Source organism: Cyrtonyx montezumae, unplaced genomic scaffold (genome assembly GCF_038088225.1).
Source record: "Cyrtonyx montezumae isolate F1298 unplaced genomic scaffold, pur_monq_1.0 scaffold_8, whole genome shotgun sequence".
NCBI lineage: Eukaryota > Metazoa > Chordata > Aves > Galliformes > Odontophoridae > Cyrtonyx > Cyrtonyx montezumae.
This window is the reverse complement of record NW_027072089.1, coordinates 71214085-71225589: the sequence shown is the minus strand read 5'-3', so window position 1 is coordinate 71225589 and position 11505 is coordinate 71214085.

The following is an 11505-nucleotide window of genomic DNA, read 5'->3' as shown; positions in this document are numbered from 1 at the left end:
GATGATTGGAGTTTTCGAATAAATACTACATATTTTATGAATAACTGTAATAATATAGGGCATCTCCTGTGGCTGGTAGTTGTGCTGCTTGAAGTGTTACCTGGAAACAAAATTCCCTGTGGGTATAATTGCACTAATGTATTAAAAAATCACTGCCTGTGTTTGTTTGGTAGATGGTAGTCATTGAAATATAAGAATGATAAAAGTAAAAACAAAGCTTTTAATAACATATTGGAAAAAAATGATGAGGAATATATGAATTCTAAATGCACTGACTAAATTTTTAGATTAAGATTACAGATGACCTTATTCTTAGAAATAGAGATTCTGATTTTAGATTACCAGTACAAATCCTGCCTAGTCCAGTTGGATCAGAAGACTTGCTTCCTAATGACTTTTCTATACATTTGACACTAATTATTCCATTATTAAAGATTTTAAGATATGGGAAAGAGTCCCCGTGTTGTTGGTCTCTAGGATGTTTTCTCCTCTGATTCCAGAAAGAATATTTTTTTCAGAACAAAAACAGAACACATTTGAATGTGACATTGACTGTTCAGGACAGTGACTATGAAAAGGTTTGTGATTTCTGACAGTGTTAAACCAATGGGGAAAAAAAAAGGAAAAAAAGAAAAGAAAATATGAGAAAAGATAAATGCTTTGTTCTAATGGTTTGTATATTTGTACTGAGTGGGAGTATACTGACACCACTACTACACAACTGTCACTCTGCTTATTTGAGAAGATGAGCTGTTGTTGTTCTGTATAGCAGCTGTTTTATATTTTTTTTGATGCATTAGATTTTCTGTTTGCATATAGAAATGGAGTTACAACTATCTCATGAATTATTTGCTTTCTGTCATTTATTTTGGTGCATATCAAAGGATCAATGCCTTGTGAGCTGTCTTAACACTATTGTATGTAGTCAGCTCCTCTGGAGTCCAGTATTCTCTCTGCCTGGTGAAAGTGTAGTAAAAATTTAATAAGAAAAAAGTGTTGTCTTCTGTACGTGTTTTCATAGCACTGTTAGTTAAAGCTATAGCAGTTGAGTTGGATCTGCTTCTGTCTATGACTTCCTTATTCTCAATCAGTGGGTGTGACTTTGCCTATGAAGAAGTATGTTTATCTTTACTATCAGCAGAAGACAGATATTCAGTAGCAAGGGGATTTTAGTAAAGCAAAAATAAAGATATTAACCTTTGTTTTTTTATTAAACTATATATTTTTTAGGATAAGTGTATATACTCCAATTATATAAAAATGATACGATTTTGGTTAATTTCGGTCCACATAAATAAAAATAATGAGGGATAAAGGTTGAAAATAATAATAACAATATAGGAAACTACAATATTTTTTCTGCTCAGCAGTATAATATTTCTTTGCCAAAACTTACACATTGACAGAATTGGAGTAGTTTTCTCTCACATGCATATGACAAAAAGCTAAAAGGCACATGAAAATCAAACATATATGCTATAAAAAGATATATCTAGACAATATGACTGACTTAATATTATAGAGATGGATCAGTACTTCACATTTGTTTTCATATAATGCCTAACATGAATGAATTACTGCTTTTGATAGGATATGCAAAATGCATTTACTACCCACATGTATCTTTAGTTCATGTTATAGTTACAGTATGTATAGTATATATCCATCGTTTAATAACTGAAAAGTTTTAAATAGGAAATCTACATACCATATGCCCTCGTTCATGCATTAAGACTTTTATATCCTCGTAGTTAGACAGCTTTCTCAGGCACTTGTTTAAATACATGCTGAAATAAACAAGGTTGAACTCTGTCTCATAATAATGCATTGATTTGTTCTTGACGTTTTTGATGTAGGCAGATGTCACTGACTGGCAACATATTTGGTATAGTGCAGACACATTTAAACAAGATTTGATAAAATGAGCTTATATGTATCACTGTAGTGTACTGTTCTGAGGGCAGTATGGGTATCCATTTTCAGTTTCTTGTGTATGCTGTGCAGCCCAAGCTGACTGCTTTGCTATCAGAGTTCAAGAACTTCTGTTCACAAGTAATAACTACTCTTACATATATTTTACATTTACAGACAGAGGAACTCATGGAAATGGATACGTCAGGGAAACAGATGACTGATTAACATCTTTAATTCCTACTCACTTTTTTTCTTCACTTTAATTCTCTTTTATTATTTGATTCAACCATTTCTTCTAAGTTTTGACAGTAAATAGAAATTCAGATTTTGAAAGGTTAGATCTGAAAAATAACCAAGTGAGGCATATTTTACTAAGTGAAAGCTTGGATTCTGTGCTAATAAACACAATTAACATATGCAGAAGCTAACACTGCAGATTCAGACCAGAATAAATCTCATTTAAATCCTTTTCCCAAATGGAAACCAAAATAATCTTTAAAATGTAATCTGATACTGAATTCCTTTTTGTTATTTCATCTCCATTGATATGATTAACTGTGCAGAAGAATATCTTTATTCATAAAAGGCTGTAGAAAGTTTTAGGTTAGTTGTTACAAAAGCTAATGTAAGTAGTGTAGTAAGCTAACGCTTACTATAGAAATTTGTAATGTAACACTTAAAATGTACCAGTTTCTAAACAATGTGCCTTATACTAGTAGGCTCTGTAGGTTCTACTTAGGAGAAGTAGAGTGGATGATTGTCAGTTTTTGCTGTCTGTTTTTAAGGTAAAACATTGTAAAATATGTAGGTTGCTCTGAAAGTAATGCCTTCTATTTATTTCTGTCGAAACTAGAACAGATAAGAAGAGTGCAGAAGCATTATCTGATAGAGCTAATTCTCAGCTCTAAGACACTATTTTTCAAAATAATCACCACGATTAGGTATGCATTTTCATCAGCAACGAACAAGAGTGTATAAGCTGCAGTCATAAAAATCTGCACTAGCAGAGTTGATCCACTGTTGCTGCCACCAGTGCTGAAACACACTACCCACCTTTCACTGTGCTCACATCCACTCTTTGATCTCTATAAACATTCAGCAAGTGAGTCAGTGAGTATCAATGGATGCGATTTTTTCCACATGAAGTTTCACACCTTTCCTTCATCTGCACTTTTATGTCAGACACCATTCTGTCTGACTGCCCCACTGCTGCCATCTGTCATGGGGCAGCAAAATGTAATGGAAATTGGTGAGAATGTTCAACCTCTTCTGCCATACCACTAACATCCTACTCCGATGTCATAGGCAAATGTAATACAATAGGAAGAATTTCCTTTGGAGCAGATCTCCTAGAATTACTCTTTTCAGCCATCGGGGTTGATTTAGAACTATCATTTTCTTACAGAATCTTACTATTGATTGTTAGTTTTGGATTAGTTGCTGAATGTGACATTCTTTACTGAATATTTGCATGGTTGTTTGTATATGTATCTTTTTATGAGTCTGTTTATCTTTTAATGCATAAGAAATCTCTGTTAATAAAATAATCACATAAGAATACTTCATTTTCATGGAAAGGGTATGCATGAGAGCTTAATACTATTCAATGTTGCTTAAATCTGATGTGTATCCTTTACAGAGTCTGCTCAGTCTCAAGAAATGTGTAATTCCAGCAACATAATACTACTGTTTAGAAATTGCAAAAATTGCATTAGAAATGCATGATGATATGTAGGAAGTGAAATAAACATATTTTTTTCTTCCACTTTGACAGAGAGCAGCCCAGAATGTTTAACTGCTATTTCTTCAGGTTAGACTGAGATTTGGGATGGAGCACCCTTGCTTTACTGGCTTTTATTCAACTAGCCATTTTATTGGGTTTTTAAGATGCTCATAGCATGCCTCTGTCTTTTAATCTTGTGTTTGATCAGTTACTTCAGACTATTGCACTGTTTTGTCCTTAGACCTGAAGTTGCCTTAAAACTACTACATCTGCACCATTTCACAATCACAAACTTTTATTATGTTTTTAAGCTTCTCTAATCGTGTTTTTATACTTACTTTCTTGATACTACTTTTTTGTCCTGAAGCCTGCTTTGAATTATCAAAAGTCTGTGATGAAGGTTTTCTAATTGTTTTGCCTACAATACTAACCTTTCCTACTAGTAATAGGTCCGTGCTAAAATATGTAGAGGTTTAAGTATTCCTCTTAGTAATTTTTTTTTAAAGTAACATAAAGGTAAGCAGTGAGGAAACACAGAACACCAAAATGCAAGACTACAAACAGCCTATAATAGCTTGAATCTCACTTTGATTGACTGGATAGTGATAATACTACTAAAATAAATGTGGTTTTGTTTCTCTTGACTGTTTTAATAGTAAATATTCCAGGTCTCATTATACATCTCTGGAAGCTGTTACTCATGTAAGTTTATTTTTAGATTGTTGTATTCCTCATTAAACGATGTTCTCTTTACTAACTGTTGAATGAGTATTTCCATAAATAGGATATAGTTTATTAAGGCTTGTTCATCACCCTTCCCAGGTATTTCTCATGTTGCATGTTAGGTCTGCCACTTTTCACCTTGTTTGAGTGGTGTACTGTGGAAACAGTGTAGTTGTAAGCAGCATAAGGCTCAAAATGAGACTGAGATAGATTTTTCTCAGAAACTGATCTTTTCTATGAAGTACATTCCTTCTTAAAGTGGGGAGGGTAGCTCTTCTGGATGTTCAGTCATGACTGTAGTAGGTGTTCTTTTAATGACGCTGGATGAATATTAATTTATGGGAACATGCTAAACTTACATCCCGTTCACTTACAGAAACAAAGCTGAGCTCCAAAATGCATATAAGTTAGGGAGTTGTCCACTGGATACAAAGAATTCAATATAATATTTTTTTTTTGTTTTAAACTTAAAACTTTTATGCACCCTGTGAGTAATTTCTTGAGGATTTTCAACCCTCACTATAAAGCCTAATATCAAATACCATTGTTATTATTTATAAACAATATAAAAATGATCTTATAATGTTTTACTTATTTTTAGATTATTATTACTATGATAATGGAAGAAAAACATATTTTTAAACTGAATGCTACATTCTTAAATTTACCTGGTATTCTTTATTATGTAATATTTATTCACAGTAGCTCATCCTCTAGGTCCCCCATTAAAATGCCTGTGACCTGATCTTTAAAAAGTTAAGTTTAAAGCTTAGACTTAAGCAAACAATCCCATTAGCTTCAATGAGCTTTTCATTAATAGGTTTAAAGTTAAGTAGGTCTTTTTTTGTTTGCACAATCAGAACTTAAGATGTGATCCTACTGCTTAACCTTATTTCACATCCCCCTTCTGTTCCTGAGGATTTGCTCATGTTATGGCTTTGACATTCAACCTCAATTTATCTACCTTCTTATCTGTTCCTGGAAAGTAATTGGACAAGAATGGAAGCTAGAATTTTCATAACAGCGTACTGAAGTTCTATGTACTAAGTCTATAGCAATTTAGTGGAACTAGTATATTTAACACCTTTAGAGATTTGAAGAGTATTACAAACGAGTACATAAAAATTGTCTGCTGTATAAAACGTTTATTTATCTTTAGAGCTAAAAAATGATGAATTTAAGTAAAATTACATGCAATACCTCAGTCATTTCTGTACATCTTTTCTGAAGTCATTCAGAGATCTTTTTCAGGTAATTCTCTTGTTTGGATTTCACCTGAATTTAGTATGTGATGTCTCTCAGAATTTGCAATAAAGTAAGTTAGAAAACGTTGGAAAATGTTTTCTTTTAATATTCTGGAATTTTTTGATGTCTGACATGGCAACACCATATTGACTATGCTACCATACAGAAGTTTTGTCTTTTAAAGCATAAATGACTGGATTTTCTTGTTGACATCATATGTAGAAAATCTAATTATGTGGGCTTGGGGAATCCTCCAACATAAGCAATTTCTTCAAAAATCAGATAGTAAAAAAATAAAAATCATTCTTCTAATCAACTTTGGCTATAGGGTGAAAACTTTAAGTAAAAGTCTGATGCTTGTGTTCACTTGTATTACAAAGGAGCAATAAAAATGCTATAAACATAATTCTGATTTCTTTCAAGATATAAGAATATTTAAAATCTGACATGAAGATCTACATTTACTCACCTGTCAAGCCAGCCTTTTGGAAGAAGTGTTTTTCTAATTGCTAGAGACTTTTCTTGTCAAGATATCCAAAGTATTTCACAATAATATTTCTGTATTTCCAACAGCAATTACACGTAGAAATTCCCAACACCAAATTAGAGTAATTTTCTTCTTCCTTTTATTGTTATTATTGTTGCTGTTACCTTTAGATTGACACTTCCTAAGTGCATACGCCCTAGCACGTGCATTTTTATCTGTATCCCTTTCATTCATCCATCTGGGCAAAGCTGCATTTGTAATTTGTAATGTGATTGCTTTGTATATCAGTTCTGACATATTAATATTTTGCAAAATGAGTTGCTGAGTTATACGGCTTGCATTTAAGAGATAATGTATTTTACTATAGATAAGTTTGAGAAAGTTGTGACATACTCATTGGGGAACTCAGTATTTATAAGAAAGTCAGTCTAAAATTGAACTTAACACATTTAATGATGGAAGTGATAAATTGATAACCATGGTGGTTTAGCTAGCTAAGCTGGAAGTGTGAAAAAAGAGGTTGCAAAGATAATAATAATGAAAGAAATACACATTATGTACATTTCAAGAGAATAGAGGAAGCTAAGCGTCATGAAAGGATCAGTACAGTCGATGAGGAATCTAGACTTACCATATAAACAGAAAACATTTTCAGAGAGATGGGAAGAAATCAACATAATAGCAGTAATATTGTGTGTTGACAATGGTTATAGTATGTTTAGCAGAAATAATGTCATGGGAAAAGTCACTGACTTAAAGAAATCTCAGTAAAAATGTGATGTCAAAAAGACATGTTTATAAATACAAATTTAGTCTTAACATAGAATGGTTGAATCATTAATGTCAGAAAAGACCTCTAAGATCATCTAGTCCAACCATCAACCCATTGTCACCATGCCTACTCAACCATGTCCCTCAGGGCTACATTTTTCCTTTACTTGAACACCTGCAGGGACTCTACCACTTCTGTGGGCAGCCTGTTCCAATGCATCACTATTTCAGAGTGGTATCCAGCTCACACTTTCTTTGGCACAACTTAAGGCCATTACCTCATTATGTACATGCATATCGCCTTAGCTTTTCTTTCTCTTTACTTGTGATGTTTATTACTATTATCAACACGAGAAACCTTGGAACTGCCAATAACTGTTATTTACTTTTGTTTATTTTAAAATGATTCCCTATCTACAACATTGAATTCATGGGTAATAGAATCAGAGATTACAGAATCGCAAAATATTTTGACTTGCAAGGGACTCACAAGGATTACTGTGTCCAGCTCCTGCATGAATGACACTGGAAGACAGAACATGGGCAGAATCAAAAAAGACTATAAAGCCCTGGGAATTCAGGTGAAAAAAAATGATGCTCAAGTTATCTTTTAATCAGTTTTGCCAGCTGGAGGAAAGGGAGGAAGACAGAAATAGATGTATAATGCATATCAACTTCTAGTTATGTGGCAGGTGCTGACATGAGGGTTTGGTTTTTATGACCATGGGGTGTTCTATGAAGATTGTAACCTTTTAGAGAGGGATGCGATCCAACTGTCTAGAAAAGACAGGAAGAACTTTTTGCTAGCTAACCTAACCTAGTGATATAGGCTTTAAACTGAATGGTGGGATCCAAAATGGAAATGCTCACAAGATTGCAACTGACTGCGGAATAAACCAGGACAACAAAGACAGTGACAGATGTTCCTTAGCTGCCTGCTGTGGTCAACCAGAAGTCTGGCCACCTCAAGGGTGTGTATAGTTGCAGGGGGATCCTCTTGCATCCTTGTTGGGAAACCTGCATCCTCTGCTTCTTTTCCTTGTCTGAATTGCCTGTATACCAATGCATGCAGCATGGGAAGTAAACAGGAAGAACTAGAGATCTATGTACAATTGCAAGGCCATGATCTCACTGTCATCACAGAGCCATTGTGGGACAGCTCCCATGGCTGGAATGCTGCCATGGACCTCTATGTACTTTTTAGGAAAGACAGGCCAGCTAGATGGGACAGTGGAGTTGCTGCTTATACAATAACTGGAGTGTATCAAGATCTGCTTGGGGATGTGACTAAGCAGTGAAACAAGCCCCCGGGTTTGCTTAGCCTAGAGCAGAGGAGCTGAGGGAGGCATGGCAGCTGCAGCTCTTTACAGAGAGTGGAGGGGCTGCTGTCAGGTGACAGCCACAGGGTCTGATGGAATGGCATTGGGCCTTTTCCGAAGTAAAGCTACACACATCTTGCTAGATTGTCTAGACTATTCCTGATCTTTGTAGCTTTTCTTTGGACACTCACTCATAGTTTTATGTCCTTCTTGCATTGTGGCACCCAAACTGTCCACAGTGCTGAGGGTGAGGCTGCACAGAGCAGAGTGAGACAACTCTTCCCACTCCTGGCTGGCAGTGCTTTGCCTGGTGCACCCCAGTGTACAGTTGGCCCTTTGGGCTGCCAGAGCACACTGCTGGCTCACATTCGGCTTGCTGTCTACCAGGGCTTCTCTCCAGCTTCCTATCCCTCAATGTTTTACTTCTGCAGAAGATTTTATTTCAATTTTTATTTTGGTGTGACTTCTGCCTTGTTGTTGTTGTTGTTTAATTTGGATTGCATCCAAATTCAGTATTTCTGATAGTGTTTCCTTGGTAGTCTCAACTTTACAAAGTGGTACTGAGATGGTTACCTGGTCAGTGTGGACTTTAGTGTATTTTCTCTCCAAGTGTACCCCATACTCTTCTTCAGTGTCTGTGATGTTCAGCTGCTTTTCGTGTCTCTTGAGATCCAACTGTTCTTTCTCTGTAACTTCTTATATTTTTATAATCTTTTGTGTCCAGCAAGTTTTTTGTCGCACTCAGTGGCATGTGACCTCTTGTTCAGGTAGCTTAATCCCAGGCCAGAACACATCCCTCTTTTCCTTTCCTATAGCTATGCTGTATAGTTGTGTGCAACCTAGAAGCTGACCCTGCTTTGCACAGCAGGTTGAATCAGGTTATGCCCAAAGGTTGTTCTTGATTTCAGTTTTGTATGATTATACATGTGATGTCAGGGCATTGTCAAATCAGTAGATAAAGACTTATTTGGTACATTCATTGAAGCCACTAGCAATTTGCTCTGATTTCACATGACACTCAAAAATTCAAACCTGAAATAGAATTCATATTACTGTTACAAAAAGTAAGAAAGATGATCTTGACATATTTTATTCCTTTGCCAGTAACTGACCAAAACAGATGCTGCTAATTGCCCAAACTTGGTAACTACTTGCTGATTTCACAAAAAAGTTTACTGTGCAGATTAACAGGACATTCTGAACACTGAAATATTTTATCAGCTGCTCATAAATTCTACTTTGTTTATGTAGCTATGACAGTTTCTTTTTGTTCTTACTGTGAGCTTTTACTCCCATAACATCTACAACTTCAAAATATATGAACAGAGTAAGAATCAGAGTTGTGTCATTTGAATCTACCATAAGAAAAATGGGCAAATTTGGTCATAATTATGATGGACATTGACAAATAATGTTAAAAATGATTTTTAAAGAAGTTCTGGCTTTCTTCCTGTGTTGTTAAGTTCCTAAAAAAGTATATTATTTCAGAAATGGTAGTGAGAGTTTGTATTTTGATTCAGAAAAAAAAAAGAGAAAAATCTTCCACTAAAAATGAATAATTTTTTCTATATTAAAATATATTTTGAAACATTTTAAGTGTGATTCTCACAGAGCAATCACCCCTCTTGGCATACTCAAAGAAGATTTTCAAAATTCAGGCATCAAGAGTAAGATTTGAATTATAAGGGTAGGTCACTTAATATTTTTCTCTAAAACTCTGAGTTCCAGGTTTGTGTACACAATGAGATATCTATCATTCTTCTAAGAAAGTTATGTGCATTGTATGCATTATAGCCCATAATTTTGATAACAAAATATATAAAAAATTACACTATTTTAAGATTTTCCAGCACACAGTGCTGAACTTGTAGCAAGCTATGGGAGGTAAATGTCTTTAATTCTTTCCAATATTTACACTGGACTTCCCTTCCTTTTCCTTTTGTTTTACCAGTCATTTGGAATGTTATCATACTACCCTAATGAGCTCTCGCTGTTCATCTTTGAGAAATAATTTCTTATAATAAGCAGTACCTGTGGATTATACACAAATACACTGTTCTTCCTATTTAAACTGGATAATTGATCATCAGAACCTCATATATTTGCTTTCCTCCCTGACTGAGTGACCTGACCTTTATAGATGGAAGAAATGACTCAGGAAATGGTTGAAATCTTTATTCTGCTAGCAAGTTTCTCAGGAAGGGAAACAAAACATAAGAAAAGGCTCTGCTGCTTTATATAAAATATAAAAGGATCTTTGTGCTATCTTGCATTTATTTTTTCCTGGCTACATACACGATATAATTGTAGGTGGTTTGGTCTCTGAGACAAGAGGAAGGTGTGAGTCAGACTTGTGATTCATCTTTCTCTGTTTCACAGTTGTTTCTTTCACAGCAGGAAAAGGCTAGCTCCACTGTGTATGCAATTACAGTTATAGAAACAGTGGCTGGGTTTTACCTGACTGATTGTGTTGTTATTGTGTTTTGGTTTTGCCAGTAGCATTGTCTAGTTGGAAAAAGAATTTCTACAGTTGTTCATTGTGGCAGAGCACTGTTACCCTAAAGTTGCTATGTGCTTGCTTATTTTACATAAAAAAAGTTTTGTGTGCCAGCTGAGGACAGGTTTTGAATCCCTTAATCACGTTTTAATGTTTTATTTCCTCTAACCAACATAGGTGTTAATTGCACTGTCTATGTGTACAGCTGTTCACAAATTAAGTACTGTTCCTGTTTTGTTTACAAACTTTGTGTATCGTCCTTTGTTCAAGAAAGACAATGTGTTTCTCTGCCCATTTGCACTCTTTCGTAAAATGCATTTACCAGCAGGGTAACAAATGCATTAGTTTGTAGTGTTTAATGCTTTCCTTTACCCATTCATATAAAATGTCTTTTAATAACTCTTCTAAACATATTTTCAAAATGAATGAGTCTTTTAAATGATCTCTATAGCTACTGCTCGCTGGAGCTATTCACTGTTAATGGCAGTGTTGAGGTCACATCTAATCTTTTGTATCATCTAACCAAAGTGTCAATCAGATGCACTTTTAAATTCCTTTTACAATAATATAACTTTATTTCCGTGCTGATTCCCATGGTTTTCCTGCATTGTTATGGGTTTTGTTAAGGAGCTTGGATAGTTTATGTGTAAAATCAAACAAACCAACAAACAAGAGGAACCTGATGGAAGCAGAGTCAAAATGAAAGGATTGGACACCAAATTCTTTTGTTGTTTGGCTGGTTAGTTGATGCAGCTTTTGTTGTTGATTCATTTTTCCTGTTAAAAGACGAAATTTTTCCTGTTAAAAAACCTCTTCTTTTATGTGT